We start from the raw sequence: 19,107 nt of genomic DNA on the forward strand, positions 1-19,107 counted from the left end.
TAAGAATAAATACACACTTTTTCATAAATAAATTCTGTTTTTTTTTGTCTTCCCCTCATATAACAAAACCAATTTCACCACAGTTTCATTGCTATAAGTAAGAGTTAAGTGCCTACTTCTTATTTCTGGTCACAAAAACATCATCAAACTTCTAAATAAAGACCCAAAACACTTCTAATATTAAATACTGAAATAAATGTGATTATATTATATAAAGAAATATTCATAGAAAACAATAAGATTAATATTTTCCAAACTGCTGACTCCAATTCAGGGTGGCAGGGTGGTCAGAAACTCTCCCATTGCTCAAGCCACCAGGCAGGACCCACGCTGGACAGGACATCCTCCTTTGCAAGGCACTTTCACACACACCACACTCAATCTGGGACAAAGGAGACATACTAGTTCACCATCAGGATATGGGAGGAAACCAGAATCCCCTGAGAAAACCCACACAGACATGGGGAGACCATGTCAACTTCACACAATTTCCTGCATGAGACAGTAGCTCATATAGGAAATTGTTTTTAATTTTTTTTCCACCCATGTTATAATGAAATGACATGGGACAAAAGGACATTTTGTTTGGAGTGTGAGGGTACATTTATCCTACTCAGTCAGCTTTGAGCAGCAACCTTAAAACTGGGTGCAGCTGATGCTTTCTCTCAGGTCTCCTTCATCCCTGCCTTCTCTTCACGCTCCCTTAACTGACTTGGTGGTAGGTGGAGTGAAATGTCCTGTTCTCGTCTTCAGACGATTTTCTTCTGCACTTTGATTTAGTGGAAATAGACCCCACTGTGCAACATTTTGTTTTCAGGCATCGTTCCACTCCTGCATCTCATACCCCAAATTAAGGTATATGAGGTGTAATATACCTTCAAAACTATCTCAATTCTAGAATGCTGCATGGTCTGGAAATATTGAAGATCCAAGTCAACTCATGCTGTCCTTCATTTAACAAATAGGCATGGAGGGCCCGCTGTGTGCCCAGCAGTTCACAACATGGAGCTCAACAGCTTGGGCCTGCCTCCATGGGGGTTAAAGATGCTTTTAAGTCCTGTATTACATTTTATCATATCAGCCAGGTAATAGCATATGGTGTGCAACTGTGACAATTGTTAATATCTTACAAATAATTTACTTGTTTTATTTTCATTACTTTTTTTAACCAATTTCAGTGGACTTCACGGATGGGGTAATTCGAAGGTGCTTCTTCATGAATTCTCTACTCACCTTATTTCTCTGAACCTTATCATGCCCTGACCTTCAGAGAATATGTGCTTTAATACCTATACAACTGTCTGACAAGTTCTCCTGTTCACTGGTTTGCAAGTCTTTCTGGAAGTTGGTTCATTTCTTTCCTGAGTCTTTTGGTTTCTTTTTGGACCTGGGGTTGTTGTTTTTTTTTTTTCCGTCCAAATTCCTCAGATAGCCTCATGAATGAAATTCATATACTGCAGACTGAGTTGGATTTTGTAGGGGATGAAGACCAAGCAGCTGTCACAAAATTCTTTTAATTCAGCTTTCCAAAATGTACAGAGCTCTCTACAGAGGAGCCTCCACATTTATTTTGTATTTTGCTCCATGCAATAGTCTCTGGAAGAAATGATGGCATGCACAATTACTAAATAAAAATTCTAGGCACTGTATGACTTAGACCAGTCTGTGTCTTTGTTGAGACTTTTGAAAGATAAATTCTGAACAAGAAAAGAAGTATGACTCACCATTCATTCCATTTATTCTTTTTGCTTTGCATTATGTCAGGCATTGTGATGTTTTACTCTGATTATTGCATATTGTGATATTCCAGATTACATGTTTAGGTATTCAATGTGCTGTGTTTTATAACACCCTAAATAGTGCTGAATACATTATGTTTGACATTTGAAATTTCACAGTGGCCTTCAAAGCAAAGATGTATTCATTTAACAAGTGTGAATAACTGTGTGTGGGAAAAATCTCATTGTATTTTTATTTCCTTCTTTTTATGTATAAAAGGGGTACCTATTATTTTAAGATAATTCATGTGAATTTTATGCACAGTAAAGGGGTAAAGGTAACTTTGCACACAGTTGTCTTAAGGAGAGACTTTGGTTTCAGATGTCTGTTATTACCCAGGCCCAGAATGCACCAGGCCTGTCTACCTTGACGTTCTTGAAATTTCCAGAATGCCCAGCACCAGGACACTCTATAGATCAAAGTCAGATAGACTAAATTTTTTAATCAGCTTATTAAGTATGCAGCCTAATGAACCCTGCTGTTCTTTCATGCCTATAAATTTTTACTAGTATTTCACTGTGACCACATTCTGCTCTTTCTTGATTTTTTAATTTCTTTCTATAACAATTTCCTTCATCAAATCACATTAATTGACTACCATGCTATTATGGGAAAAATATGTACTCAACTTTTAAAAAGTCTCCTTTCCTAGTGCTGATTTTATTATATTGATATTAGAGTCAGAAACATGTGTGTGTGTGTATAAATTGACATGCTTATTTTATTTATTCAGAGGAACACTGTCAATATAACATCTTGCTAAGTTTGTTCTATGTGCACAGATTTCAAAATGTATTTTGTAACTCATTTATACTGTTTATACTATGTGGGTGTTTTGAATTTCCTAACATATTTTGGTATTTATTTTTCTATCTGTTTAATCTTGTTATGCAATAAAACTAACATTAAATGGAAAAAAAGAGAGAAGAGCTTGTCTGGAGAAGGAAACACAATAAACCCTATTTAGGCTATGCTTCTGCCAGTGTCCATTAAAACTCAGTGCTTCTCATGAAAGGGTTTCTTCTCTGTGCCCCTTTCACCCCCAACCTTTCTGTCTTCATCCATCATTTCTTTAAAGAATATTTCCCTTTGTCTCTGGCTGTTCGGTCGGAATTTTGAGGATACAGGTAATATTTCTGTTTACTCGCAGAGCCAATTAGCCAACAAAAAAGTGAGGTTGAAGAAACAGACATTTAGCTGGATTTTGCATTATAAAAAGAAATTTCGGATGGTGTGGCACCCACTGACACTTGTTAAGTCAATTCAAGAGTGATCTATTGAGCTTGTTATTCCATTTCTAACTCTGGGCTGAGTACTCTTTGGAAAACCAAAAATTCACAGAAGAGAATCTCCTGATTAAAATAATTTTTGTTCTAGTATTGAAAGCAAGATATACATACATGCATAATTTAAAGAAGAATTTAAGACTTCACAAAGACTTAAGTCTTTGGTTAAGACTTAACAAATTGCCAATATTCTGATAGAGACTCCTGGGAAAAAGAGCTATTAATGTGGAGATTTCTGTGAAAAGTAAAACTTAACAAAGCACCAAATACTAATAATTTCTCCCTTGAGAAAATCAAGTTCAATGAATAATACTTTATTAAACTTAAATTATTATCAAGGTGAGAAGAATAGCAATCTTAGATTTATTAAACTGTGAAAAATACATATATTAGAGTTGTTGAAATATGATGTATTAACATTTATGTTGTAATGTTTCTAAGTATGTCTTCATAATATATTTTATTGCTTATGTTATTAGTTGTCCCATTTTTTCTCTCCCTTTTATTCCCCTCCACTCTGTACTCCCTTCCTGCCATCCTTCCTCCACATTAGTTCATGTCCTTGTATCATACATATAAGGTCTTTGGCTTTTCCATTTCCCATACTATTATTAACCTCCCCTGTCTGTTTTGTACCTACCATTTATGCTTTTTATTTCCTGTACCCATTCTCTCCCCTTTCCCTCCCCACTGATAACCCTCCATGTAATCTCCATTTCTGTGAATCTGTTCCTGTCCTAGTTGTTTGCTTAGTTTGTTCTTGTTATTGTTTTTTTTAGGTTTGATTATTGATAGTTGTGAGTTTGTTGTCATTTTACTGTTTGTATTTTTGATCTTTTTCTTAGATTAATGCCTTTAACATTTCATATAATAAGGGCTTGGTGGTGATGAACTCCTTTAATTTAACCTTATCTGGGAAGCACAGATAAGATTAAAGCTTTGCTGGATAGAATGATCTTGGATGTAGGTCCTTGCCTTTTATGACTTGGAATACTTCTTTCCAGCCCCTTCTTGACTACCAGGTTTCTTCTGAGAAATCAGTTGAAAGTCTTATGGGAACTCCTTTGTAGGTAACTCTCCTTTTCTCTTGCTGCTTTGAAGATTCTGTCCTTATCTTTAATCTTGGGTAATGTAATTATGATGTGTCTTGGTGTGTGCCTCCTTTGGTCCAACTTTTTTGGGACTCTCTGAGCTTCCTGGACTTCCTGGAAGTCTGTTTCCTTTGCCAGATTAAGGAAGTTCTCCATTATTTTCTCAAATAAGTTTTCACTTTCTTGCTCTTCCTCTCCTCTTTCTGGCACACCTATGATTCGGATGTTGCAATGTTAAAAGTTGTCTCAAAGGTTCCTAAGCCTCTCCTCATTTTTTGGAATTCTTGTTTCTTCATTCTGTTCTGACTGAATGTTTATTTCTTACTTCTGCTCCAAACTGTTGATTTGAGTCCTAAGTTCCTTCCGTCATTGTTGGTTCCCTGTACATTTTCCTTTATTTCATTTTGCATGGCCTTCGCTTTTTCCTCTATTTTGTGACCATACTCAACTATTTCTGTGAATATCCTGATTACCAGTGTTTTGAACCCTGAATCTGATAGGTTGGCTATCTCTTCATTGCTTAGTGATATTTTTCCTGGAGCTTTGATGTATTCTTTCATTTGGGCCATATTTTTTTGTCTCCTCATGCCTGTTATGTAGTAAGGGGCAGAGCATTAGGTATTTGAAAGGGGGGATACCCACATTGCTGTGTTATGGTGTTGTACGTGGGGGAGGGATCTGAGAGGGAACAATGCCACTTACTCAGCTCTCTGCTGGTTTTCAGTCACTTCTTCAGCTACCCACAATCAAATCAGGCCCTTCTGTTGCTGATTCCTGGGTGGGTGGGTTTGTTATGTTCTAGGACCCTGTGGGTCTCTCCGATGAACTCTCCCTTGAGGCTGGAAGTTACTCTTGCTGTCTCAGTTGCCACAGGTTTTTCAGTCTCTATCCCTTTCAGTTTTTTTGAGGCTTTGTGTGCCTGCACTAGAACCCTGGATGTGCAGTCTGCCTGGCTCCCCAGTGTTCCTCATGATTTATCTGCACGTAAATGTGGGACCACCCACTCCACCAGCCAACACCTTACTAGGTCTGCCAGCCACTGCCTTGCTTGTCCCAGTCCCCCAGCCACCACCCCCACTGCCGTGAGTCCTCTCCTCTACCACTGCCATGAGCCCATCTCCACCCTTCTACCAGTCTGGATGAATGTTTCTTCTTTAACTCCTTGGTTGTTGGATTTCTACACAGTTTGATTTTCCGGCAGTTCTGGTTATTTTTTGTTTTTAAATTTGTTGTCCTTCTTTTGGTTGTTCAAGGAGGCAAAGTGTATCTACCTATGCCTCCATCTTGGCTGGACGTGTAAATATGTTTCTTTTGGGTGTATTTTGAATCAATTTAGCCCATGGTCTTAAAGTTTAAACACTCTACACTCTGATGCATGTTTGCCTGTTCTGCTCCGTCATATAATCTATGTAATCATGACAGCTCAGCCTTCAAATATATCCCAATGCTATCCCATCTCACAGCTTCTAACCTTGCTGCCCTAGACCAAACACTACCTTCACCATTGGACCACATTGGTAGTTTTCTAATTGTTCTCAGTTTTCAAACATGCTGGCCTAAAATCCACTGGGTTGGCTGAAAAGTCCATTTAGTTAGTTTTCAGTAAAATAAAAGACACATTTTTCATTTTCACCAATACCTTTATTGATTTGGATATTTTCACTATGTTGGCTGTCTCCCGCTATCAGCTTTTAGTGGGTAGAGCCCAGGGGTGCTGCTAAACACCATCCAATGCATAAGACAGCCCCACAGCAAAGAATTATTTAGCTGAAATGTCGATATAAGCAAGAAACTTTGCAAACCAGTTTTGGCATGTTCGATTAGTCGTGGATTCTTCTCCATAAACTGCACAATTTTTTTTTTTTGCATTTCAGTTGTGTTTTTACCTTTCTTGAAATAATAAAGCATAATATGCTGAAAGTGTTTTGTATCTTCTTCCATTTTCAGTTTTAAAATGGCTGCACAAAATTTGAGCAATTTTGATAAGGTTTTTTTTTTAATGAATGCTGATATGACAGCTGTCACAATACAATCAAACAAAATTGTTTTGAGTGAAGGTAAAGACAACTAAGCACTACTGGAACCATCATATGAAAAAAATTAAACTAACTCTTTGACCAGCACAATATCTACCAGAAAACAGCCAAAGTGTCCTAAAATTAGTAATGCTGCTTCCCTACCTAAAAAGCCTGCAAAAGTTCTCATTGTGCTCATAAATAAACCTTAAACTATTTACCACATTCCACCTTTATTGCTTCTGCTTCCCTCTCTGATTCTATCCAATGCTACTCTCCTCCTCCCCACTTCTCATTCCTCAGCCACACTCAGATGCTTGTTGTTCATTGAGTCCCCTGAATTGTTATGGCCCTGAAGCCTTTACAATCTCACAGCTGCTACTTTCTGTATCGGGGGCCTTTGCTCAGTGAGGCAGTGCAGTGGTTAAGAGTATGGGCTATAAACTCTGATGTCCTGGTTAAAGACCTGGCTTTGATACCTACAAGATGCAGGGCACGAGAAAGTTATCTATCTCTGACGCTCCCAATCTACCTGAAAAATGTGGATAATGTTTGCACGGACTTCTGAGATGTGGGATGAAGACTAAGTGACTTGTATAAGGTGCTTAGAAAGTGGGGAAGTAAAAAGGTGGCTACATAGATTTTGCCATTATCTTGTTAATTGTCAGATCTCTTTTTAAATATCTCGTCTGCAAGTTATCCTTTGTCTACCTTTCATAAAATATTATAGACAACTGCTACTTCCTCCATTTTCCTAACTTGCTTTATTTTTTCTCATAATATTACAAGCACCTAAAATGAAAACATTTACTTACTTGTTTACTTATTTTTTACTTGTCTTCCTTTGAAAATATAAGTTACATGAGCACAAAGACTTTGCCATTCTTGTTCTCCACTTTTTCTCTATTTAAGGAAATATTATCTGGCACCCAGCAAGTACATATTAGATAGTTGTTAAAGTAAAGAGAGATATTAGTAGTTTAAAATACATTTTTTAACATTTTGGTAATTCTTATTTCCTAGCCAATATTCCACCAAGCACTGGCTTTATGAGTTGTACAAAGAATCGCAACATTCCATAAACCAGGTAACATTTTTTCCTATTCTAATCAAATGCCATTCCTCCAAAAGGGCCAGTGAAGAATCTATGTATTTACATGATGTAATATGAAACCTTCTGAATGTTGTATCTTGATCATGTTAGCTTCAGGCTTGAAACACCACTGATTGCTTGAGACATCATCTCTAAGAAGTCTCTACTATACCAATGTCTTAAGGCAGAAAATGTTTGTGGTAAGAGCCAAAGGATGCTCTTAGGAGGAAAAATTCTTGTATCTGGTACTCTAATAGCAGCTTAATACTTAAAATGATTAAGGAAAATACAAAATATTATATAAAGGTGGACTCCAAAGAAATACTTGGATTCATCTGGACCTTTAAAATATAAATAATTCAACCCTGGACGATTAGCTCAGTTGGTTAGAGCATTTTCCCTATACACCAAGGTTGTGGGTTTGATTCCCAGTCAGGGCACACATAAGAATCAACCAGTGAATGTACAAATAAGAGGAACAATGAATTGATGTTTCTTTCTCTTCTCTCACTCTCTCTAAGGTTAAATTTTTAAAAAAACTTAAAAAATAAATGAAAATAAAATAAAATTTGAATAATTCAAACTAAAGATTTTAGGGTGACAGTGCCTCAAACAGTTTAATGCTTAAGCACCTCTCTCTGTGAATAATAACGTCAAACCTGTACCTGACTGCCTCAATAATAATTTGTGGTTAAACCCCAACTTCTTTGCAAAGAGAATTTTCTAGTGTTCATTAATTATAAAAGAAAATCCAAAAAGCTAACCACTGAGAATGGATTTGCATTATGCATTCTGTTCAGGTTCCTAGTCAGCGCTTGCTATGCCGGACATGTTCTCTGACTCTCTGCTGTGTATTAGAACATGCAGAATGCTTGGAATTGAATCTCTAGTTTGTCAAATGTAATTTAGAGTGTATTTGTGGGGTCACATTTCGAGAGTCTAATTAGAGATAGTTCTAAAAAATAAGATAAGCTGCAGCTATAGACAAGACTGATTGCTGGCTGAGCACCAGTCAGCCATGGAGCTTGCTGGTGTTCGAGATGTTATTTTATCATGAATTTTTGTTTTTAATATACTTTTAATTAAAATGATTTCCTCATCTTATGATTACCTGTTTAGAAGGCTCTGTAGGGTCTGTAACATTTCCAAGATACAGGAAATATTTAAAGTAACCTCAAAATTGAAAAGTCCAAAATCTTTACAGCTGATTAGCTCAGTCATTGACTGGTGAAGCCCACATGATCCAGTGATCATAAGCCCTCATTGACTTGGCATGGTCATGGGCTGACTCTCCTGTCCTACCCAAATAGATTCAGTATGTTTATTTGGTCATAACAAAAATGAACATATAATTATTAAATAAACCCTGGGGTTATTTATCTATAAATAGACTATAGGAATTGAGACATTACTTGAAGAAAAAATGCCTATTAATATCATTATGTAAGATGTATACCTCTTTTGTCTAAATATGTGGCCCCTCAAGTTCCTAATATTGCTTTCTTCTCTTGAATCTTTCACTTTTTCTTCTTTATTAATTGTTTTATCCTATTCATTAAAGATTATCAAATCATTCTAACCCCCCCACCCATATCTTATATTGGCCACAAAAGAAACTGAGAAATGGAACTACTGGTTTAAGATGACAGAAATGTCCTTCACAATTTTATTCTTAGCTTACCTACACAATTCAACCATCTAGCTCTATAGATCTACCCAGCCTCAATAGAGTAAACTAAGAACTGAAAAATGCTGAATAAGGACAAGAAGTAGTATTTTGAATGTATAAGGTAAGGTGAGAATAACTTAGTAAAAGAGGAAAAAGGACAGAGGCTTTAAGGAACATTGGTATTTCTCAAATTAAATGAGATGAATCTAGGAAAAACATGATTTTTTTTCTGCATTTCACTTGATGGTAAGAAACAGTTAATGCTTTTTCTAGAAGTAGACTTCTAATAAAAGGTGTGCCCTTGTCTGGAATTGATAAATAACTATCTTGAAGTATGCACTTGATTTATTTTGTCTTGCATTTTAGCAGGGTTCCCATGGTACCTATTTAGTTTGAATTGAGTTCTGATTTTCAGTTAGTCTTTCTCGATTGCTTATCTTATCCAGTTTTTTTCATGTCTCTTTTCTATCTATCCTCTCTGCCCTCTCTATCCTCTCTGAAATCCTCTCATTTGGTGGCTTTTCAATACCTTCTATTAATAAAAGTAAACACAAAAATGTTCTAAATAAGTAAACTCAACAATACAGTGAGTTACAAAGCAGTTTATGTTTCTCTTACTAATCCCAAGGCTAGTTTTGATTCCAATCATCATGCAGACTAGTTTCCATTCATTTTGAAACTGTGCTATTCACAAGGATGTTACATCTGATGGGAAAGGAAAGAGAGGATGATGGGTCAGGCCACATTAATAACATTTAAATTGATGATGAATCAGAAGTTACAAACATTAAGACTCCTTATGTCCCATTTAGTAAAATATTCCAATAAATATAGGGAGATAAAGAGAATATTATCTTTTCCTTGGAAGTCATATTTTCAGCTATAATTCCATTGCTATAAATTATGGGTAGAACTGATTTTTTTTTTTGGCCAATCAGCAGTTTTGACCACATGTTAATGTATGTAAAGAATTCTGTTTATATTAATGATTTCCTAAAAATTTACTGTGCATAGGTAGCAATTATCTATTTATTGCTGTATAAAAAAATATCCCCAAACATAATTGCTTAATACAACAAAACTTATTAACAGTTTCTGAATTTTAAGATTCCTAGTGATTTTGGCTTGATTCTTCTCATTTGGTCGCAGTCAAGCTGACGGCTAGACCTGTAACATCTCTAAAGCCTGTACTCATGAACCTCATACTTTTAAGTGGAATACTCTTATGGCAGTTGGATAGAGTCATCAGCTTCTCACCGGCTGATGGCTGGAAGTCTCAGTTCTTTCACATGAGCTTCCACAAAGCTCACCAAACTGCTGGAGTATCCTCAAGACAAGGTAGCTATTTTGCTCAGAGTAAAAGATAAGAAAGTAAGAGAAAAATAAGAAGTAGACAGAAAGAGAGAGACAAGAGAAAAAAGGAGAAGAGGGAGGAGAAAAAAGAGAGAGAAAGAGGAGACAGGAGGAGGTGAGGAGAAAGAGAAAAAGTTCAAGGTGAAAGTTGTACTTTGGTTACCTAATATCAGAAGACACACACTCTCACTTCTGCCACATGCTATTGGTCACAGAGACTAATCCTGCATGGCTGGGTATAAGGTGAGGGGGTGATAAAAGATGATGAAAAGCAGGAATTGGCATTATGGTGGACTATTTTAGAGGCTGGCTACTAAATCTTCCAATGTTATGATCTTTTTCTCTGCAGTCTAGATTAAGAGATTCATGAAATAGTGTTTTAACTATAAAATATTCGAGATATAATAATATTGATAGAAAACCAGAATATTTGTGTTCAAATAAATATAAAAAATAGAGAAGAAACCAGGATATTGGGTCTATTTTCCAAAGGTAGGAAAATCTCACAGTCTTTTCTACCAGTGAAATACTTACTCTTCAATAATGCTTCATATTCTTGATTCCACTCCTCCATCAAATGCTATCTCATCTTTTTAGTCTTCTTTGGGATAAATGACTGAAATATGGTAAATTAATATGTGCTAAGTAATTAATGGGTTCCTTTTCTAGAAAAACAATTATTTTCATTTGAAGGTAATATATTTTTTTAAAGATTTTATTTATTTATTTTTAGAGAGGGGAAGGGAGGGAGAAAGAGAGGGAGAGAAACATCAATGTGTGGTTGCCTCTCGCACATCCCCAACTGGGGACCTGGCCTGCAACCCAGGCATGTACCCTGACTGGGAATCGAACCTATGACCCTTTGGTTCACAGCCAGGTGCTCAATCCACTGAGCTATGCCAGCCAGGGATGAAGTTAATATTTTTGAAGTGTTCTTTAAAATGTTAAACCAAATTCCATACAGAAGATAGGTCAAGTGATTTTATTTTATATCATTTATTTTATTTTACTTACTTGTAATTTATTTCATTTCAGAGGCAGAAGGATCCTTTTGCATTCCTCATATCACATGAACAAGTTTGACTAGATTAATGTTGGCTTTCATGTTTGAGGGTCATGAGGTTTTATTGGAACATGAATTATAATTTTCTTAATGAGGACATAGATGTAGTTCTGTCTCAAACAGAGAAGACAGTATGGGAAAAGAATAGAGTTGCATTCCAGTCTTGACTGTATCATGAATTAACTCTAGTACTAGGGATAACTTTTTTGTTGTTTAAAAATTTGTTCATCTATCTTTTATGTGCCTCAGTTTCATCATCTCTAATTAAGGACTTTAGTATAGCTACTCCTTAAGAAACTTTTAGACTTAAATTCTTGTCAATGGGTATAGTGTTTTGCCTCTGGACTTCCATTTCATCAATGTAAAAATACACCAAGGGATAGATTTATATTATATGGATGAACACGAAGTAAAATATCAACAGACTAAGTCACACAGAAATTATTTCTCAGTCCAAGATGATACAAACCTACATTCTCCAACATCTCATTGTCTTCACTTACAAAGTAAGGATTGATTTTTATCTCTTTTCTGACCAACTTGACAGATGAATTTTAGAAAACTAATACAACTGAGTATGAATGGAGTGTGAGTTCTGAATTATTAATAGTCACCTGGGAATAATCTATGCCCAGAGAGGCCAGACCACTGTTACTCTAAATAGGAGTCGGGGGAAATATTGCCTGTTTGTTATTTTCTTGAGTTTACTGTGCTCTGTCTACATTGTATAGTCTCAGAAACCTGAAAAAAACACACAGAAGATTTTTCCTGCTTAAACTATCTTCCAAATACTTGATATTAAACATGACCTTAAAATAGAAAGAGATTAAAAGCACATTGAATTTAGCTTTCTGGTTTTCCCTCCCAAGGATATTTCTCATTCTGTCTTTTCTTTCGACTCACCTCTTCTCCATCTGCCTACAAATTTTCTTCAGCCTTTTGTGTCTGCCTTTTCTTTTAAAGCTGTTGTACTCTGTAATGACCTTTCTAAAACCCAGGGTCCCATCTACCTCTCTACTGTTTTTGAATTGGTAATCTCAAGCCATTTTCCTCTGCCCTGTCCATCCTGGTTAGTATCCTTTAATTTCTTCATTCTTTCTGTTGCAGTTTATTTATGCTTGTACTTTCATTACATGAGTTGTTAAGCTTCTACAGAATACTTGTTCATATTAATGATGCTCTATTTGATTATACTGTGTCGCACAGCTTGCCCATTTAGATTCAAGTACTCTTATGGCACTTTCCACTTTATTTTCTGCTAGGGAACTGATATTGTTTCAAGATTGCATTTTGGAGACTTAATACATTATTTTGAGAAGGGTGATAGAAAGGAGAATCAGGAGACCTAGGTTCTATTCAAAATTTTTCCTCACAGATCACTTTAGTATGTGTTCTTTTTTCTTCCAAATTCACTTCAACAACACTTACTGGATACATACAATGAGCCAGATTCTGTACTTGGAGTTCAAGATTCAAAGATAAATATCTCTTCCTGGACATAACAGCACACAGTGAAGAAAGGAGAACAACACAATTCAAGAGAACAGTGACAGAGCCTTGTATTAAGTACCACAGTAGTGCAAAAAAGAAACACACTTATTCTATCTACAGAAAGCAAAAACAAAATAACTCTCAGAGACTAAGTCACAAATGACTTGAGATGTGCAGATGAGCGGCAATTCGCCAAGCAAAAGGGAAGAATGAGTTAGATAAGCAGTCAGTGCAACACGCGCTGAGAATTAGGAAAGCAAGTTGAACTTTCTTGTCACTGAATAAATAATATAGACTGCTGGCTTCTTCTTCCACTCCAGTAATTAACTCCAGTGAAAGTAAGAAGGAAAAGCAAAGCATGGATTTGAGAAACTAAATTAAAAAAAAAAGAATGATGGTTGTCCTGTTCCGCACGTGAGACAGAAGGGATGGATGCTGGCGAGAGCTAGAGAAAATGGTGGAAGAGAAGTTTGGAGGAATGTTTGTATTCTTAGCTCTTACAGCTTCTTGGAGTTGTCTTAGGAAAGTCAGTGTGGGCCCCTTTCCCACATGGAAGTCAACTACAGCCTGGGAAGCCCTTTGAATTGGGTGAAATTAGGGTCTTGCAAAAGCATTATTGAGGTAAGGAGTTAATATTACTCATTTAGGATGTCCTCCACTCCCTCCCTTCCAAGCACACAAGCTTATATCAAGAAAGCCCTCAGCTTTTCAGGTTTAGGTAGATTGTAACTCATTCTCTTCTTTACAATTTGCTATTTCCTAGTAGTTTAAAGGTAAGTTTCTTGACCAGAGGTTTTCTTCCATACTGTGCCTGGGCTCCTCTGCCCTGGAGTTCACCTCATTCTCCATCTTTTTACTCACCTAGATGACCACACGCTGATGTCTGAATCTCTATCCTTCCCTACCACACATTAGATGATGTAGAAATGGTTGCAGAAAAGTTAACTCATTCACTTAAATGTCACAAGACTAGAAAGCAACTGTGCTAGGCAATGAACCATGGGATTTGATTCCAAGGCTCATGTTATTAGACACGTATTACATAGTCTTCTGTATGTGGAAAATGTGGACACATGTAACACATCTTACAGGTATACACTAAAGCAGAGTCCCAAAGAAATGACTGCCCAAGCCATGTATGGAACAGTTGGACACATTTGAACATCACAATGTTTATTCCTGGCAGGGGTCTGTGGGAGGTTCTCATTGAAACCCAGGAGGAGTAAGTAACCATAGGAGGGATGACACCTGGCCTGTGGGTATGGAGGTAACTTTTAGAGAAAATCAGCCATGTATTAAATTCTTAGTGACAGCATCTGTGAGGAAGCAATTAAGCCCTTTAGAGAGTCTGCGCACACAAGCCTATCCCAGAGGTGTCGGGAAAGCACAGGTTTGAATGTAACACAGTGCAGTTCTTGCCATCCACTCTTTTCTGTAAATTAGGGAATTAGGTGTAAGAAGCTCATATTTAGTATGGGGTCCTCAGAATGAAACGTGGACGGAGTGGGTATGAAAAGAGAAGGTGGTTTAGAGCATTTAATTCCATAGTGAGGCCATCTTGGTAAACATGAAATCATCAAAAATACCAAAACCCTCCTGACCCAGGCAGAGGGCACAAAGAGTCTGAAAAAATATGAAAAAAGAGCAATTTGGAGGCTTTCCCTGGAGAAACACTTAAGGCAATGGAATGCAGAAAGAGAAAGCATTCTAAGGAAACTTACTTGCTGAACCTGTGGGCATGAAGATGGCCATTTTGGTGCAGAGCTGATCTGAGCCCATGCCAATCAAGTTTTCCTGGCCAGCTGCCCAGGGATTGTGTGCCAGGCTCATGGAGAGTACAAGGCTGTCATAACCTTAAAGTCTTGAATCAAACTGAGCAGCTTAACCTCTACAAACAATACAGGAAAATGGAAATATAAGATTTTGTAACCAAACACAGATTTTTTGTCAAAGCAAAGGGATAAAGGATGCCACACCTCCACTTTAGACTTGAGAATAACTATTGTTAAAGAAAAACAGAACTGTAGCCACGGGCTGTTACATCTGGCATCCAAATGTCTAGGCATTGGTGGCTCCTTACTTGATTTACAATTTTTCTGTGACTATAAATTTGATGTGTAAGTGGAGCAACTCACAACCTCTCTTTCAGGAGTTCTTTACCATGTTTGCTATTAGTTAAGACAAAGAAGATTCAGAGACTTTTCTCCCTTCAGTGCTTTAGGTACTGCTGGGGGTATACCAGGTGTTTGTGCTAAATGTGACTCCTGCTTCACTTCTGCCACCCCATCGTTTAGTTTTTGTTCAAGTTTTTTTCTGAGATGCCTATACGGAGCCACTTTTAGAACTAAACGCAAGAAGGGAAAAATGCCTCATAAATTACGGCCACTCATTCCTCTTTTTGTGTATCGCCATTGTCTAAGTGTAGTCTTCCCAGAAAAGGATGGATGTAATTTAGGTCAAAGGTCAGCGTTCTTGTCCTAAAGCAGCCTTTTCAACCAAGTTGCCTTCATAAGGATTTCTCAGGAACAAAGCCTGGCTTTGTTGCAGCTATGTGCTTGTTTAAAAATAAAACAACAACGGAAAAAATAAAAAAGGAAAAAGAACAAGAACTTCCTTAGTCTGGAAAGTTTCTCAGCATTTAGCTTCATTCAATCCAGCAATTACTGAGATTACTGAAATTCTATTGTATGTCAAAGTCCATGATAGCCACTTAGAGACTAAAATCATAAATAGAGCATAGCCACTCCCTTCAAATTATTATTGTTTAATAGGGGAAAAAGTGATTCAAACAATTATAGTGGAGAGAAAAACCCATTAAGTTCTCTCATACAGAAGAGACATGAGGCACTGAGGAAAATGAGCTTCTTTTCGCTGTGGAAATCTTGCAAAGATTTTCACAAATATGGAGAAAATGGAAGATTATGGTAAGCAGAGAAAGGATGGAAGATAGAGAACATTCCAAGGGTAATGAAAATTATAAATAGACACACAGATGTTTATAAGCACACAGTCTAAATGCTCAATGGATTATGTAAACGATCACAATGGTTGGATTTGAAAAAGTAAGACGAGTTGCTTTCATCAAGATCAATAAAATTTTCTTGATGATCCTCTTGTTCAGCATTGTTTACTTAGAAGAAAATCTTTCTGAGCTTTAAAGGATTAGAACAATTGTATCAATAGCCTAAACCTAAGTTTTCATCAATGTAGACTATTATTTTGAGAAATCACCCATCAACGAATATTTAACTCATCTGTATCAGGATGTATCCTAGGCAAATACAGCATAGAGAAGAAAGAGTACAAGACAAATCTCCTGCCCTTTGGAGACTTATATTGCATGCATCTTAACAAATTAGAATGATTATAGAATTTTAGCATGAGTTCACTGAACTGTTATTTTTATTTAACCACTGTCTATAAAATCTCTGAAGCTTAGTGTCCTCAATTGTAAAATGTATTTAATAAAACCTGCTTAAAAGATGACATTTTACTGAGTTTTATGTTCACGGCAGACATAAAATAGCTTGTGTGCTATAGAGTGTTACGTAAGTTATGATCAATAACAAGGTCACCATAATTTTTTTCTATTTTTCAAAATTTTTTTATCCTAGCAAATCATGAAAATAGTATGGAAAGTGTATTTTAAATTCAGAAAGGTAATTATTTTTAATAAGGAAAAGAAGAGCTGAGGTAGAATCTGATGAAGGTGTCTAACGTAGCACAGAAAGTTCTAAATTATTAATGCGATAAAAATCCAAGTGGTATTTCACGTGGTTCTGTCCTGGGCCTTAAGGCAATAAAGAGGAGGACAAAAAGAATTTAAAAAAATAAGGAGGATAAATTTACACAGAGCCCAATTAAATACGATGACTTGAGGGAGAAAGAAAATTTTGAGATGGCTGTGAGCCACTGTGCTGACTGACCGGTGTACAGAGTTCAGATGCAAAAACAGGTTGAGGGTTGAGCAGAATAGTTTCAGCTTGAGCTACTTGGAGTGTTAGATTCTATATTAATATCTATAGTTATATAATAAATGATCCCAAATCTTAGTAGCTTAAGGCAACACAAAAATAATTATTAATTCACATGTTTTGTGAAGATCAGGAACATGGAAATGGCTTAGAAGAGTGGTTCTGGCTCAGTTTCTCTGGAGGTTGGAGTGAAGCTGTGGGCCAATTCTATGCTCATGTTAAGTAGGATCAATTCCAAGCTCATTCACATAGCTATTAGCAGAGGGCTCCAGCTTCTCATCATGAAGGTGTCTCAGTGAAGCTACTCCTGACACGGTTTCCTCTAGAGCAAGTGATCAGAGAAAGAGAGAAGAGGGGACTCAAGAGCCAACCCACAGGCTTTTTTGTAAACTATGAGCATTACTTCTGCCATATGCTAATGATGACAAAGACAAATCCCAAATCCTGATGCAATGTTCAAGGGTGAATATATCAGGAAGTGAGGATCATCTAGTGTCTATTTATCATAATTTAATTAAAGATATCCAGAAGATTGAGAAATGAACAGGAGAGGTACTGAAAGAAGGGGGACTCAGGTTTACAGATGAAAATTTGGCTATTTTTAGCTTATGAGTGGCAGGTAAAGCCCTAGGAGAAAAATGAAAAGCCCAAGTTAGAGATATCAGAGACCAATCATCCTCAGAGGAGCACATCGACAATCCACTCTCCATCATAAGTGGGCTAGAAGGGTAGGAGCGGGATGGCAGCACATAAATTCCCAAAATCCTCACTGACATTTTAAAAAGAGACTTTCGGAAGGTCTGTGATTTCATCCACCTAGGTATGAGGTCTGTCTGGAAAAAGTCCAGTCTTTGTTAATATAACAAGAATGGTTTGTGTGACATCAATGTAACCTGGCAGCCAAGGAGAGTGGACTGGAATGTGCATGTGTGAACAGTGATGACTTCACTGTACTCATCAGTGTGGGTGGTAGATGTGTGGAGTGAGCATGTGTCCTGTGTGGCCTTCACATTCAAAATACTGAGTGAGTAGAGCAACAAATCTACATCAGATTTTGTGATAAGCTTGAACATTCTTCTGCAGAAACTATTTCAATGTTTCAGAAGGCCTCAGCTATGGGCAACTGGTGATTGGCAGCTTCATCATGATATTGTGCCTGCTCATGCATCACATCTCTTGCAGAGTTTTTAGAGGAACATCAAATCACCCAGGTGACTCAGCATCCCCTACAGCCCAGATTTTGGTGCCTTGCAACTTCTAGCTTTTCCCAAAACTAAAATCACCTTTGAAAGGGAAGAGATTTCATACCCTTGATGAGATTCAGGAAAATATGTTGGGGCAGCTCATGGCAATTGGGAGAACTGTGTGAGGTCCCAAGGTGCCTACGTTGAAGGGAACTGAGGCATCATTGTCCTGTGTACAATGTTTCTTGTATCTTATATCTTCTTCAATAAATGTCTCTATTTTTCATGGTACGTGGGTGGATACTTTCTGGACAGATCTTGTATGCTATTACATTTTAAGAGTCATCGCTATGTTTCCTAATTTGTTTATTCAACAAATATTTGAGAACCTAGTGTGTAAAACAGACTCAATCTTTGTCATGATACATGAGAAAAATCATAAATACAATCTCTCGGGTGAAGAGTATTTGGGTGAATGTAAAGAAGAAATAGCTCCTGAAAGTTTCCAGAAAACAAGAATAGTAGATTCCATAAGTCAAATGAGTAGAGAGTTTCATGAAGAAAAAAATAAGTACTAAAATTAAGGGTAAAACCTAACAAGTGATAATAAATATGAAACAAATAAGCAAAAGTAAAGAAATAACAAAGAATTAACAAAACACATTTAATAAAATAATATGAAAAAAACCCTAAACGTCTGTTTAAAATGGAGATCATAAAAGACAACTAATTTTTTTTTTACATTCTTGACAGTCATTGCAAACTTAAACCTTCTGTGTATTATTGGTTCATTTTCCAAGATACATATCATCTTAGATCAACCCAGGCTTAGATGGAATTTTGAACAGAGGGAGTCAAGTTTTAGTCTCTGCCTTTTCCTGTTAAAAGTGAGCTTGCTTATTTTTTAATCTCATCCACTCCTTTAGAACAAAATTTTATTAAATTTGACTCCTAGAAGAAAAAAGTATATGCAATGCCTCTATTATAGAATATTCTTCCAAGAAATAACATTCTTTTAGTTTAATCAGATTCATTTGGTAACAATTTCTTTATTTCTTCCATATTTCACATTCAATTTATCAGCAAATCTTTCTGCTTTACCTTCAACA

The sequence above is a fragment of the Desmodus rotundus genome, chromosome 5 (genome assembly GCF_022682495.2).
Source record: "Desmodus rotundus isolate HL8 chromosome 5, HLdesRot8A.1, whole genome shotgun sequence".
NCBI lineage: Eukaryota > Metazoa > Chordata > Mammalia > Chiroptera > Phyllostomidae > Desmodus > Desmodus rotundus.